This window comes from Thermobia domestica, chromosome 12, assembly GCF_964235325.1.
Source record: "Thermobia domestica chromosome 12, izTheDome1.hap1.1, whole genome shotgun sequence".
Lineage (NCBI taxonomy): Eukaryota > Metazoa > Arthropoda > Insecta > Zygentoma > Lepismatidae > Thermobia > Thermobia domestica.
In genome coordinates this window covers 55,453,347-55,469,551 of record NC_137465.1, presented here as the reverse complement: position 1 = coordinate 55,469,551, position 16,205 = coordinate 55,453,347, and the positions used below count along the sequence as shown (strand labels likewise).

At 37.0% G+C, this 16,205-nt stretch overlaps 1 long non-coding RNA gene across 2 annotated transcripts in view; it reads right to left on the bottom strand.

Moving 5' to 3' along the window:
- Positions 1 to 16,205, bottom strand: part of LOC145665713 (uncharacterized) — a 55,498-nt gene that overhangs the window by 8,905 nt on the left and 30,388 nt on the right. For both annotated transcript variants that reach the window (XR_014127615.1, XR_014127616.1), the window contains exon 2: positions 6,706 to 6,812. This is a non-coding gene — a long non-coding RNA (uncharacterized LOC145665713). The remainder of the gene's footprint in view (positions 1 to 6,705; positions 6,813 to 16,205) is intronic.

Here is a 16,205-nt window from a genome sequence, read left to right as displayed (position 1 = left end):
CTTAGGTATAATTTCTATGTTACTATATGTAAGGGGACAGGAGCTAGGGGAATAAAATACCTGAAAAAGGGAAATTTTTGAGGGAATTTCCCGAAAATCTCTCTGTTACGGGAAAACTGTACGTGATGGAGAGAAACCGAGTGCATATTCGAATTCAGCGCAAAAAGTTCCTTTAAGATCAGGTGATTTTTCTCATGTAACAAACAAAAAGTTTAAATTTCTTAACTAGTGTTATACTTAAGACTACATGGTTCATCAATAAACAAAATATATCAACGCGGATTTATCGATAACTGTGCAACTTTGCTAGTCAAGAAGATCTCTTCACAAGACAGCACAGTTGCTGCTAATATTTAAGCAAGTCTTCATAAATTAAAGTTCTTAAAATTTATTAACATTTGGATGAATCATTTTGTATATTCATAACTAGCAGCGTTCACCCCGCTTCGCTGCGGTCACCCCGGAACGCAATAAACTTTGTTACTTAGATAATTTTTACTTTTTCGCTTTCAAGTGATATGATAAAAACCATAGAAGATTGCACTAATGTTAACATTATATCGCCTGTCATTTATGTTAACCCGCCCCGCTTCGCTGCGGTCACCCCAACCCGCCCCGCTTCGCTGCGGTCATCCCCGAACGCAATAAACTTTGTTACTTAGATAATTTTTACTTTTTCGCTTTCAAGTGATTTATAGCGCCTGTCAGTTATGTTAACCCGCCGAGTCACAGGGTCATGCGGGTTGCATATAAATACGTTTATTTTTATACCTATGATGAACTAATAACAAAGGATTTGTACGTATGGACACCTGAATGGTCAATTATCTCAAGACACTGGTAATTGAAAATTAAAGTGATATGATAAAAACCATCTAGGGTCCACATCCTAACAACCCCCCAAAAATGAAAGAAATCGGTTCAGCCGTATTAGCGTGATGAGCGGACAAAGGATTTTTTGTACGTATTGACACCTGATTGGTCAATTATCTCAAGACACTGGTAATTGAAAATTAAAGTGATATGATAAAAACCATCTAGGGTCCAAATCCTAACAACCCCCCAAAAATGAAAGAAATCGGTTCAGCCGTATTAGCGTGATGAGCGGACAAAGGATTTTGTGCGTTCTCTTTTATATATATAGATTTCAACCTGAGAATCTAATGAAAACGAATAACATCAACAATTTACATTTAACGGTTAATATTATGCGAAATCTCTGATAGCAAGAGAGAACCCACTAATCACCCATGATCTCAAATCAAATCATATCAAAGTCTTACCAATTTTTAAATACTATCTTAAAATTGGATTCAAATATGGTAGTTGGTTGAAAGTAAATTCAAAATAACTCAAGTACATTAGCTAATTGTAACCAAATATTAGTGTCATAATTTTAAAAGAAGACTAAAACCTTTGTTTGTCAGAAAAAGTTTCTTTTAGTTACGACACCCAATGTTGTAGCTGAGCTAGTACGCAGTACTGAAAATATAGAAAACTAAGCGTATTCCTTCTATCGGCTTGGGCATCCTCAGTAGGGGGGGGGGGGGACAATTGTCCTCTCTGGATTTTAGACAAGGGTTCGGTTCTTCGTAATACATGTCAAAATATATTTACTGCAATTCGGTATTTAATATGTTTACTCCATTTAATAAAGCTATGTAATGCGTCAACAATAATTGTTTTACATGAAATAACATATGCATCAAAGTGTTTATATTCGAGACTTCGCTTGTGTCAGTGTCCTGCCTTCCCTTTGAAAAGAATCTTGCAGATGCTCTTGTCTTCGATATACATCTCCGTTCCCTAGCAATTTTGTATCACGTACTAAAGATAAATATGTTGATTCCCTAAGTCGAAACGAAATCTGAGCAGAGAATTCGATTATGGAAGGTTGTCATTTGTGAACAGATCTTGAACGTTAAGTTGCAACAGATCTGTTTGCTTGTGATTTGCCATTTTGATTTAGTTTTCCAAAAGGAGTTTGACGCTGTAATTGGAACGTAAGGCACCGAGAGAAGGAAATAATAAAATAATGCAATAAACACCTTACTGAAATTCCCAGATTAGACTTAGACGAAACAATGTTTAGGGGAAGTTGCTCATTCCAGGGACAACATAGGCTATATCTACAGTCCTACTGAAATTCCTGGACAATTATTTCTTCTTCCAGTGAAATCATTTTCCCAAAAGTGATTTGCGTACTATGAAATAATTATGTACAACAACAAAATAAGTTAACGGAAAGGTAATTTAGGTTTTCCACATATAAAATTAATTTATGTGTTCGACATTTGGATCTATTTTTCTTATCGCACATAAATGAAGGTAACGAGCAAATATCTAGATATTTAAGATGGCCTGTAGCCAATCTGATTTCTTAGAGGAGGTAGAAGTGAATACTGAAGGGGCAATGATAAAGACATCAAGGAACACCACAAAACTATTTATTTATTTATTATTTATGAAATCTGTAACAAAGAGTTGTAGCTCCTTTTACGGATTATACTGTGCTGACAAATATTATGGTATACAACTCCAAGACTACCGTGATTCCTGTGAGGTAGTTTAGCAAGAAGTATATCATTTTCCGCGGAAATAAGTAGAATACGCTGAACGGAATTTAAGATGGTAAAATTGCATGAATTTCTGTTCTTATTTTGAGTAATTTTGAAAAGTTCTCTGCTAGTTCTATTTCAAAGAGGGTAAAAATATTTTTGGGCGGACAGTGCCCACTATAGCCCATTCCTAACTACAAGTCTGATTTAACACGTTCATCCATTGTTTCTTTATTTAGACAATTTTTATTTATTATGCACTTTTATACAATTGGATTTTGTATATGGATAGCAGTGATGAGCTCCCCCATAGAATATATATGCCCCCTAGAATATCTATACACATGCATTGAAATATTTGTTTTTCCTGTTTATTTATTTTTATTTTTTTCGAAAATTAAAAGAGTCTTAAAAGCTTTGGGTCTTATAAGCGAATGTGCTATGTTTAAAAGTGCGAGTGAATTTCGCAATTTAACGGAAGATCAAATTGTAAACCTTTGTAATTTATTATGTCATGACTTGAACGTAGCAGCGATTAAAGCGCATTATAACTGTTACAAGTTTTACATAAAGAACATATATCAAGTGACGTTAGGATTACAACAAACGTGTTTAATGCGTCGGTTAAATATGAAATCTTGAAATCACGGCTAGAATTAGTGTTCTGTGTCCCTATCTTCACAGCTACGGTTGAAAGAAGTTTCAGTTTGATGAACAGGGTGTTACCTAAGTTAAGTAATCGAATGGGAGAAGAAACATTAGATCAAGGTATGTGTATTTCCATCGAAGACACTGAGACCCATCTTCAGATTTTATTTCTAGAATTATCCAGGGGTGCCCACAAAGGGGGGCTATGACGCAAACTGCATCATTGAAATATTTGGGGGGGTTAAACTCTATATAAATATGTTTGAGGGGGTGTAAAAATTAATCGAAAAGTTTTTTTTCGTGGAAGAACACCTACGGATAGACAATTGAGGGGGGTGCATCATGGACATGAGGGGGGCTGGGCACCACTGAATTATCGACAGATACGCAGCTAAGAAACCGCGGAGGATGTGTCTTGTATAAACAGGTAAGATCTTTTTATGTTAAGTTCTATTTCTTTGTAACGTTTTGTTTTAAAGTTAGGTTCTTTTTGTATTTTTCCCTAGTATTTACATTACGTTGCATAGGATTCCTTTGTATATGTGTTTTTCTAGAATTGAACAGTAAATACATATGAACCTCCGGAAAAGTTTAGTGTGTTAGCAAAGTACCCCGAACAAGGTTCAAATTAGCCTTCATTTTCCTGACTCATTCTTCACATATGTATTGCCTAGGTTTCGAGACGTGCTGTTTTAGAAGCCATTTTGCACTGTTGGGAGCAAGGAAGGAAGGCAAAAAGTCGAAGAAGAGAGTCTCTCACATGGAGGTATAATGTGAGGGTTTTCCATACTGGTTTTTAAATAAAGGTTTCTGTGTTTTGTAGGGTACTTTCTATGCATCCCGGCATTCGTTTGGTGGAACTAAGGAAAGTTTTTGAAAAAAAAAAAAAGTAGAATGGTCATCCTATGTTGATACTTGCAAATATTATTGGAATATTGGCAACTATTTTCTTAGATAGCAATTGCTAATGTTAATATGAGTGTCCTTCTGGTTCTGTGACAATTCTCGGCAAGAATTTTGCCAATACACATCTAGGTTTTCGTGTGTAATATGGTAAAATTTGGAGCCGATGGAAATATTTAACTCTCACGATTCAATCTTTCGCTCCGAAAGGATGTACGCTAACCATATAGTCACGGAGCTGTACATTCAAATCCCATCAAACTCAGTACATGACTTATATAGACTCAATGCTAAAAAAGAGACATTAAACCGAAAATAAATTCTGCTGTGGATAATTATGTTAATTGAAATTTTTATTTATGTTTTCGACATGCTAATGTGGACATGATGTCTTTAATATATTTTCTCTCATGACCTCACCACTGCTGTATACAGGGGCGGATTAAGGCTTTTGGGTCCCTGGAGCCGGCTACTTCAACGGGGCCCTATGTTACGAATAATTCCAGCACATAAATTTTCTTTACTGCCTTCCACATCCTCATAGACTTACCGGAACAGCGAGAACTATGCTGTAATATTTTAATGTGGTCTAGGTTTACAATAATTAGTTTAAGTTAAATGCTCATATACTGCAGTGTAACACACAAATGCCAAATACAATCCAAATGGTCAACAGTCCCTGTAAAAACATTAATAGAATAAAAGGAGAAAAATCATGTCCAAATAGGTAAAGCTGTACAAGGCTACAAAATTAGAAAAGTTGTCATCCTACATTTTTGCTCTGTCTAGAACTCTAACATACATTTTTTTTAACTCTGACTAGACATGATTCAATAGATAACAGGGCAAGAGCATTGAGCTTCTGTTGCGTCATGTTGGACCTCACGGGACTTTTTAACCACTTAAGTTTAGAAAAGGATCTTTCGCCAGTACAACTTGTAACAAAAAGAGACAGATAAATTCTGTACGCAATGCGGACATTTGGAAAGCTGTATCTAAGTTACTTTCATATAACATCAAAAATATCATATAAAAGTAATGACAAAAACAGTGGTAATAAAACAGGCAGAATTCTCAAGGAAAAGGGAATAATTTTTACAGGCAAAATAGAGGAAATCAGAATCATAATCAAAGAGGGAATTTTAGAGGTCGTTTTAGAGGTTATTTTAGAAAGTTCAGAGGCCAGACGAGAAATCAATTTTAGCCTAGAGGAAATTTTCATAATTATCAGTTTCGAACACCTATATGTGGAAACAATTATCAACAATTTCCGAATCAGGCACAAACACATTACATTTGCTCTTTTTGTGGTCATGGTTTTCACACAGAAGATACGTGTTTGTTGCGTAAACAGTATTTAAACGCGTAATGTCTGTAAATGGGAAGTAGGAAATTAGGGTCATATTGTAAAATCCTCTATTACTACATTGTAAAATCTCCATTGGCTCTGCCTTAAAAGCGGTCCTACAGCTATGTGGTAATTGATGATATGACCTTAAGGGTTTTCACTACAGCGAAATTAAACTACCGCTAATTTTAGAGTTTTTCTGTAATATCTTCAAAACAAATAAAAATATTCGAAAAGTAGAAACGTAGTGAACTAGACAATACGATTTTGCATGTGATACCTTTACCACAACTCACCTATCCGCTTTTAGTATCCCGCTATTTACAGAACCCGCAAAAAATGCTAAATCTTTCTTCAGTTACAAATCGAAAGCAGACAGATGAGTTGTGATAACGGTATCACATGCAAAATCGTATTATCTAGTTCACTACGTTTCTGTTTTTCGAGTATTTTTTATTTGTTTTGAAGATATTACAGAAAAACTCTAAAATTAGCGGTAGTTTAATTTCGCTGTAGTGAAGACCCTTAATGCCATTATTGATTGAAGATAAGAATGCTGATGCCGGATTAGATTCTGCTTCGTAGATATCAATAATTAAAGAGGATTTAGTTTCATCTAAGGCTAAGATATTGAATATCGACATACGAATAAAAGGAGTTACTCAGAATTCTCTTTTGATAAACAAGATAGCAATTGTACGTTTCAAAATTAATGGAAGAACATTTCATCATGCTTTTCGTGTGTTAAGCAATTTTTCCCAAGATATGTTGTTAAAGAATGATTTTTAGTATCTCAGAGAGCCCAAATTGATTTGAATAGGAACGTTTTATTGTGAAGGAGATTGGGAAAACCTAGATTTGCTCTAAGTAATGAGATATTTTCAAGGAATTGTCACCACAATCTAATAATTTGGTTTGTAATACAGTTCCAAAATAGCTCACTTCCTCACAAAATAAGTATCGTGAAGACGCTGGTATAAGATGATTTAACTGTATCGATACCGCGAGTGTAGCGAGCGGGAAAAAATTAGCATGGCTTTGAAGCCTATAATATAAGTTGATTGCTATATTTTAGTATTAAAGAGAGCGATTTGGGGGGCCCTCTGAGCCTGGGGCCCCCGGAGCCTTGGCTCCCTTGGCTTCGTCCTTAATCTGCTTTTGGCTGTATAAACCTGCAAATAAAGGTCTTTTAAGCAAGAGTTTGATAGAAGAAACACATTTGTCTTATTCTACTTGATAAGAGCTTACCAAATCCGCCTAAGCAGCACACATGACCCACTAGGATCAAGACAGATTCTTTCATCAGTCGAAAGAACCACATTCTTTAAATGCTCAATGCCCCGATGAAACATAGTCTGAAAATAAAATAAATAAATAATAAGTGTCATGCGGTTTAAAGCAATTTAATTATTATTGTAAAAAACTCAGAATAATACAGGTGTTGGAATTCTGACAGCTTTTAAATACTCATTACACATTTCAACAAACTAATCTTTTCATTAGCTAAGTGTTACAAAAGCAGTAGAAAATTTGGTGCTGGCGGTGCTAGTGTAACCTTTAAGAAAAATGATTTGATTGAGGAAAAAGTACTATTGGTGTGGTTGTGCTTAGCTGAGCAAATACAATGAAACTTTCACCGCAGTATTGTTCGTCACGTAGTACTATCAAGGCATGGAAGGAAACATTTTTATCGTCAGAGAGTTAGGTCAGACGTTACGGTAATGCTAAACCCCGAGTGTGAAATGAACCTGTATGGTCGATAAGGGACTGTTTCACACGTTACTCATGGAAATCACTATCCACATTATCCCTTTGGACTTCTTTCTTTGGGAGTACATCAAACATACAATGTTTTTAGCTAAGTGCTAGATCTACAAGAACTGAAGGACCGTATTCAGAATACCATTATTTCTGTAACCCCTCAGATACCCCAGAAGACGTGGGGTGAGCCTGAATACAAGATGAACACTCTCCATATAACACAGGGAGGTCAATGGAGCTATACTGAGGTATGGTATAACACTGCTTCCAATAAAACTTCATGAATTTGTATAAAAAATGTATGTTTTTTTTTTTTTTTTGTTTCTAGCTACTTTTCACTATATGAAAATAACACACATTAGAAAACTACCAGTGTTACTTCGGATAATCTGTAGTTTACTCAACGTATAAAGTTACGTTGTCTTTTAAGCGTGTTTACACAGTGGCGTATTTAGGATTTTGTTTCGGGGGGGGGGGGCATAAGATGTGAATAAGCACTTATATTTTTCTTTTTGTGTGCCGACAAATTTTTAATGAAGTTGTACAAATTGATTAAATGGGTGCGTTAAAATACTAAATAATACTTTTGATAAAGTGGATACTTTCAAATATCTAGGATCAATATTAACAGAGGAAAATCATATTCACGGAGAAATTAAATGTCGACTAAAAGCAGGAAATTCGTGTTACTATTCGGTTCAAAATATCTTGTCGTCGCGAATTCTGTCGAGGAATTTGAAACTTAAAATATACAAAACGATAATCATGCCTGTAGTTCTGTATGGCTGCGAAACATGGTCACTTACTCTGAGGGAAGGACATAGACTGAAAGTATTTGAGAACAAGATCCTGAGACGAATAATCGGACCCAAGAGGAACGAGAATGAGGAATGGCGGAAACTACATAACGAGGAACTACATAATTTATACGGTTTACCCAACATTGTTAGGGTCGTCAAGTCTGGGAGGCTTAGATGGGCGGGTCATGTAGCTAGAATGGAAGAAAGTAGAGACGCTTTCAAAGTCTTGACTGGAAGACCAATCGGAAAACGACCATTAGGAAGACCTAGGCGCAGATGGGAGGACAATATTAAGATGGATCTCGCAGAGATTGGAATACAGAGTAGAAACTGGATGCAGTTAGCTAAGGATAGAAGTCAATGGAGAGCTTTTGTGAACGCGGCATTGAACCTCCGGGTTTCATAGGCCATAGAGTTAGTTAGTTAGTTAGTTGTACAAATTGATAACAAATTGGTTTCGGGGGTCTTGAGACCGATGGCCACCCCTAAATAGGCCACTGTATATACATAATGCATGCTGGAAAATACGCAATAATTTTAAGTTATAGAAACGAAGAGGGGGCTGCACACTTTTCTGTAACAAGCAATGTGGTTTGTTGATGCGCGGAAACAAATAATAACACAGTTCAAAGAAGATTACCCTTTGTGTAGAACAAACTATGCAGTTATGATTAGATTAAAGAACTACAATATATCTGTGAAGTAGCCTACAACAATTCATATACGAGGGTTGGAATTAAATAGTGGCAACACTGCTGTGGAGACACTATGCAATGAAATATACTAGTGGAGCTGATAGCGCACGTTGTTGACATACCTACCTAACCTCCGAGCAAATAGACTCGCCTGTCGCAAGTCACCTGCAGGCGCACAAGCGAGGGAGGCACAGCCACTTGTGAGCGAGCGGTCTAACGTAAAGGTGTCACTATGTTTTCGAAACAGGAACAACGGAGTTGGATCGAGATTGAATGTGTCAGAGGTCGTACAGCATGACAGTGTCATCAAGGGCTTCAAGAGGCGTTTGGGGAATCGGAATTGCCTTACGGAACAGTGGCACGATGGGTAAAAGCCTTCAACGAAGGTCGGCAAACTGTCAGACATGCATCGAGCAGGTCGTCCTAGCGTCTCTGAAGAAGAAGTGCAAGCTGTTGCCGCGTTAGTGAACAGTGATTGCCTGACGATTCGTGAGCTCGCCCACGAAACCGGATTAGCGCATACGACTGTGCTTCGCATCCTGAAGGAACGCCTGAGCATGTGCAAAATTGCATCACGATTGGTTCCTTTACGTTAGACCGCTCGCTCACAAGTGACTGTGCTTCCCTCGGTTGTGCGCCTGCCGGTGACGTGCGACGGGCCAGTCTGTTTGCTCTGAGGTTAGGTAGATATGTCAACAACGTGCACTATCAGCGCCACTAGTACATTTCATTGCATAGTGTCTCCACAGCAGTGTTGCCACTATTTAAGTTCCAACCCTCGTATATGTATAAAATAGTTTGTTTTCTGTTGTACAGGTGCAATATGGCATCTTGTGCGAGGAAAATTCAGTGTGTCTGTTCACCTGCGTGTTATTTTCGATTACATAGAGGTCGTGGCAGTCTATTAAAAAACCAAGCAAGACAAATTGTTTTAAACGTGCCAATCCCTGTAAGCGTGTGAGTGATGTTGTTAGCCTTACCGCAAGTGTCAGTGTGCGTGATTTTTTCGTTGAAAAAGGTATTCTTGGAAGAGGGGAAAGTGTCAAAACCCTTAAAGACAAGAAACGGTTGGAAAATAAAGGTATACTATTGGAAAAAATGGACGATTTTACAAAGCGTGTCATCCGTCAAAGTACATAACTTTTGGTGCAATGGAAGCAACAAGGCTTCCACGGTGAAAGAAATTTCGGCTGAAATCAACAGTGATCCTGATTTACAAAAAATATTTTTTTAATCTTTAGAATACAATTTGTATCGCCTCTTTCCACAAATTTCAACGTGAATGACAGAAATAATATAAAACTTACGCAAGCTCTTGAGATTTCTGGCTATATGGTTAGCGTACCCGTGTGGGAGAGCCACCTTCGATTCCCTCTGGGAACCCATGTTAAGCTGTAGGTCTACGCATCATTTACCCTCAGTGCTGAAAGGGACTCAGATACAACCAAAGAATTACACATTTTTTAAATGAACACACAGCAGAAGAACAAGGAACAGCACAATGTACTTTATTGAGATCCAATTTTCTATTACAATTTACATCTTTAAAATTTCCTTATTTACCACGAGGTTTCCCATAAATGTATTAAAGACAGGCTTTCATCGCACAATTTGGTGATCGCAACGCAACGTAAAAAAACAATAAGCAATTATAACTGCTATGCTTATTATCGCAAATTAAGATGCAATTGTTGCATTGTGTTGATGGAAACTCTACTGAATAAGGCCTAGAGAGACATGATTTTTTTTTTTTTTTTTTTTTTTTAAGATTTGAAATTTGTAAGCAAGTTTCATTCTCTCCCATTCTATATGGGGACACAGTGGCTCAGTGGTAGAATGTTTATTTCTGATTGGGGTCAGAAAGTGTATAAATTTTGGTACAATGGAAGGAACAAGGATAACACTGATAAAGAAATTTAGGCTGTTTCTGTTCTACTGTTTTTTAATTGATCGTCGACCGTGATTGATTGCTACGTGATGGTCAGAAGCTCTATGTCCACTCCTACACCTCGCTTCACATACTGGTTATCAGCTGTAGAAAACTCTCCTGAACGCGCGCATGAATACAATATTTTAATTCTGATTATGAGTAGGCCAGTGCTTACGTCACTGCAAGCTTAGATTGGCCACGAGTACAGATGAAAGTTAGGCACGAATAAAGTCTTTTCTTAAAGAGATTCGGTAAAACGGAACTATAATGTATTATTATTAGCTTCCTAACTATGGTGGATCCAATATTGAAATCGGAAGAACTACTATGTCCGGTTCCAGCAGAAGATAATATCGTTGTTTATATCAATAGAGGGATAAGGCCAATGATGAAGCCTTTTCTTGTGAAATCCATATCAAAATCACTTTTCGCTGGCTGCTATTGTTTCTGTACTGACGCCTCTAACAGATAGATCATAGCATAGTTCGGAAGTCTAAAGACATTCATCTGCAAACAAGAATTAAACAGATGAGTCTGAGATTTTAACTTGACTTAAGCTCTAAGTCATTCTGCATTACTATTCGGCAAGAAAATAATAAAATAAAATAAATAAAAACAATTGAAATACCAATATTTACTTTAACATTCGGTGGACCTTGTAGGAAATTAATGAATGGTGAAATAAAATAGTAGAAGCAGACGGAAAAACCGTGAGGAAACTCATACAAACAATGTTTTTAAACCACAGAGTAAGTCAATCTTCTCTTTCTGTACTTCATTTGGTCTATGATTGACCAAGGAACACTTCATAATAGAAGTAATTTACCCTCACGTGTCAGTGAAAAAGGATGCATGTCAAAAAGACATGTTAAGAATGTTAAATACCGGTAGGTAGCTTTTATCTTATGAGATAAATGAACTGTCCACGTGATATTCTTAGTGGCTACAAACTTGGAAAAAACTATTCTGGAACGAAAGGTACATATTGAATGCACTGATCACTTTGTCTCATAGTATTAATGTGTAATGTCTTGCGCAATGTTGACCAATGATAAAGGGTAAATCCTTACAGTATTATCTCTCATAAGATTTAAAGAAATATAAAATAATTTTTTATAACAAAATGTTTAGTGTTATTCATCGTTGTATATTTTAGTTCAGTTCTGGATTGAGCATTCTAAATGAATCACAAGAAATAAAAGAAAATTGTCGTGGCAGTTAGATTCCCTTCTGGTAGCCCCATAGGCTGCAACAGCGTCATTTCAGATTTTGCTTTGGGGGAGCATAAGATACTTTACCGACATAAAGTTCTATTTTTTTTACGATACTAGTATTATTACTATGATTACGATACCTCTTGCATACGTTCCTTGATATGTTAATCAAAGATAACTCATAGCATAACCGCAATATAAATTAATTAAAAATATGAATTTCTCGAAGCTTACTACGATCCCCTTGATAGTGGCGTAACTAAAGGCTTGGGGGCCTTCCCGCAGACAGCATGGACTGGGGCCCCTTCTGTACGTCCCACTTCAAGATTTGGAGCCCTCTTATGGCTTGAGGCCCCCCCCCGCAATGCGGGGCCTGCCGGGGCCTTAATTACGCCCCTGCCCTTGATAGATTATGTACAACACATGCACCACCGTTAAAAAAAAAAAAAAAAACGCTAAGAAAGACATGTAGGAGTGGAGTTAAATTTATATTACAGATTCATTACATGTCCGTACAGAAATGAATACAACTTCAGAATTGAACAACCCTCTAACCTTGCATTATGATTTATCAAGGTTACACCGTCTAATCAAGCAGGTATTGAATGTATTTTTCAAGAATCGCCTGCCACGCTGCTAAAGTTACGGTTACCAGACGTCTTCTTTTCCCAGATGTTACAAGATTTTAAAACAAAATCCGTATGATCTGTGACCGAAGTTGAAAAGTTAACGGATTCACTAGAAAAGTCAGATAACCTTAGCTTAAAAGCTCGAGTCAACAAGCCATCGACACATCTGTTGAAGGTCTGTGGTAAACAAAATGTCGACAATTATATTACTCTCATTTTCGATGAGAAACATCAGGTGACGAGTAGGTGAGGGAAACTTCGTACCTGTTATTCCTTTAAGAAGGATTCTACATTCTTGGATACATATGGCCAGGCGTTGTCCTGTTGAAACATCATGCGAAGTCATGTGAAGGAACTTTGCTAGTGTATCGTTTTCTGGTGGGTAGCAGTTGAGGTCGAATGTTGCACCAAATGGTGCCAACTCACACTTCCTCGCCTGTGTTTTGGCTGCCTTAATCACGATATCAGATTACACTCACTATGATAGTTTCTAATAGGTATGCAGCAGTCACTATACGACTTGCCTGCCGCTCAACACGCCAGCAACGGTGCTCACACATCCTTTGTAGTGTGAAGCATTTGTTGTTCTGAGTCAATGGAAGTCAACACAAAGCCATGCATGCCCCAGCACAACGTTCACCAGACGCTGTCAAATTGTCGATTAAAACAGAATTACACGGATTATGCTCCAGCGTCTAGCTAATTGACCCTACTGTGGACGATAATGTTCACTCTGTCATAGCAACGCGAACAATAAGTCTGTTGTTAAGTGGTGTGTGATCACATTGAGCGGTCGACTTGTCAAGGATCCCTGTGTATGGTTATCTTCTGTTTCGCCACAAGCATCAGTGTTTTAGGGGTATGATTTGCATTGCACAAATTTCACAGTATATGAACCCGCCTTTCTGTAGAAAGACTATGAAGTTCCATTCAAACACAGTACATCAATGCATTGAGCCCTCCGACGTCGACGATGCACATCTGTTCACTTGTCTATGCTCTGCTAGCTGAGAACTTCATTGTCCGTCGTTTCATGGTGATATTCCTTATATGTGACTAAAGAATGCTTTCCTTGTATAAATTATACTTTTTAAAATATATTTTCTCAATGTTTCGCAAGATTTTCAAATTATTTTCTCTCAACTTTCTCAAATTCTATTGATGCACGTTCGAATATAACCACCGAATTCTTGGATATTTTCACAAGCAAAGCTAGAAAGCCAATTATACTGATACCTTAAATGATTCTTCAACGATTTCGACGTTTTTAATTATTTGATGATGTTTGATTAACTTGCTGTAGCAAGTTAATCAATAATAGCTGCGCTCATAATTTCTCCAGTCGTTTGGTTTTAATCATAACTCAAAGAAAACTCAGACTTTGGTTACTACTGTATATGCCAGCAACACAATGTTCAATTTATTGCATGACAAGTGTTAAGAATAAGCAGGCCAATTTTGGTCGCGATAAACTGTGAAACTGAGAGAACTAAGGCAGGCGAGTAATACTGTGATTGAGTTCCGAATGCGCTGGAGCAGACACTATTGTAGTCAATTGGCCTTAAAATACCTTGGAAAGTGTACGTTAGGTGACAGAGAGTTTACATTATGGGTGTTTGCTTCTCCTTACGGTGCAATATATAAGTAAAGTACCTTTGCTCAACTTTAGAAAGCCTGCTCCAGCTACAACGTGCTGTGGCTGGTATCCTCCTCAGGGACTGAAAGTAATGCTATTTTCAAGTATTTTAAACACACTGCAATATTGAAAATAAACGCCTTAAAGCACAAAATAAATTTCACACTTAAGGGGGTGTCCTCTTATCCCCCCAAACAATAATAATATTCTATTAAATCTAACAACAACTGTCCGAGACGATAGCCAAACACATGCTCAATAAAACTATGTCTAGCTGTATATTCTCTTAAGCAAAATATCACAGAATTGCAAACTTGCTGCATACTTAATTTAATTTTCAAAGAAAGTTCCTCGAATAGTTTAAACACGCCAAAAAATGTCACAGGCAACTAATAGTTGCTCCATCTGTCGCAAACAAAACTAACTAAATCTTAACTTTGAGCTCCCTCGTGGCTATGCGGTTAGCATAAGTGCCTTTGGCGTGGGAGACGCGGGTTCGATTTCTGGCGGAACCTCATCTGGTTCGGATCTTACGTTAAGCTGTAGATCTACGTCACATATAACCTTGCAGCTGAAAGGGATGCTAAGCTGAAAATCCAGTCAATCTTAACCTTGACACCCTTGTCATAGAAGACAATGCTACAGAGCTAACCCAGTACCAACGCAATCTGTTGCAAAATAATTCTAAACGAATCCTAGTTTTCGATGCTAATGAAGACAAACTGGAGCGTCTATTGTAAAACGAATCTATTATAGCAAGGGAGGTTTCAGGGTTAAAATCACGCATATATCTGAATGTTTTACTAAATTTTAAAGCATTAGAATTGTGAATTTTAAAGCATTAGAATAGTGGTCGCGAAAACTCGCGAAACCTGGGCTCTACGCGAATCATAAAACTGCTTTCTCTCACGTGTGATGATGCATCGGAAGAATTCGGTACGATTCATGGAGTTGCATTCCGAATGCACGCTTGAGAAAAAGTGTAACAATTGGAGTGCAGCAACAACATTGCCAAACTTCGAGGACATGACAAACAAGTGAAAAAACAGCACTTAATAAGACTATAAAACGAACACTAAGAATTATTCGAATTAAACGGTAACAATAAAAATAGTAAAAACATAAAATAATAGCAATAATAATGACAATAAGCATAAAAACAAAACAAAACTTTGCAGAAATCCGGCAACACTGCGCTCTCAGGAGATCCTCTCCATATAGCACGAGAGACGGTTCTGGCAAAATTTCAGGAGTAGAATTGATGAGCGGGATACACCCTCGCGTTCTATTGGATGGTGAAATTTGTAAATTTAGGTCAAGCTTCATGACTATTCATGACTACTATAGTAATCAGTATCAATATATATTTATAGCGTACATACAAATTCTTATCAAAGGTCAACGCACGTTTAAATTTTAATTCTTACATAGGTCGAATACAATTCGTCGAAAATATGTAGCTATTCACATATTATTATTTATGAAAGATATTACCTATTGAAAAACCTGCATGTGTATTTTCTTTCCCTAAATTCTGAACACCTTATATTATATTTTGCAAATGTATTAACCAAAACTTTGAAAAAGAAATTATCAACTCACCTAAACGTCCATTTTCCATTTTCATCAGATTATGTTCTCATGGTAACAGATTTTTAAATTATTACAACAAATGAAATACGTTTAAAATTTTATAATTAAACGAACTTTCTTCTCATTTTTATTGTTCACACAATACTTGATCAGTCAGTAATATTTATTTAAATTTTCTTTTCTTTATCTGTTCTTAGTTTCAAAGTCCAACATTATGCATTAACCTGAAGAAAGACAGTGGTAATGAGATGGATGTGATGCTAATGGTGGAATGAAGGAAGTGGAAAGAAATAGGAGAACCCCAAGAAAACCTAGGTACACGGTGTTTGTCAACCACAAAGCAAGCGAGAGCTGGGATCGAACCTGGGGCCGCACACACCAGAAGTGAGCCACCGCAGTCCAGTATTTTCTATGCTAAGAATATATTATCACCAAAATGCTAAAGAGAATGTAGAACTACAAATCTATATTAGTACAGCCAGGGACTCTG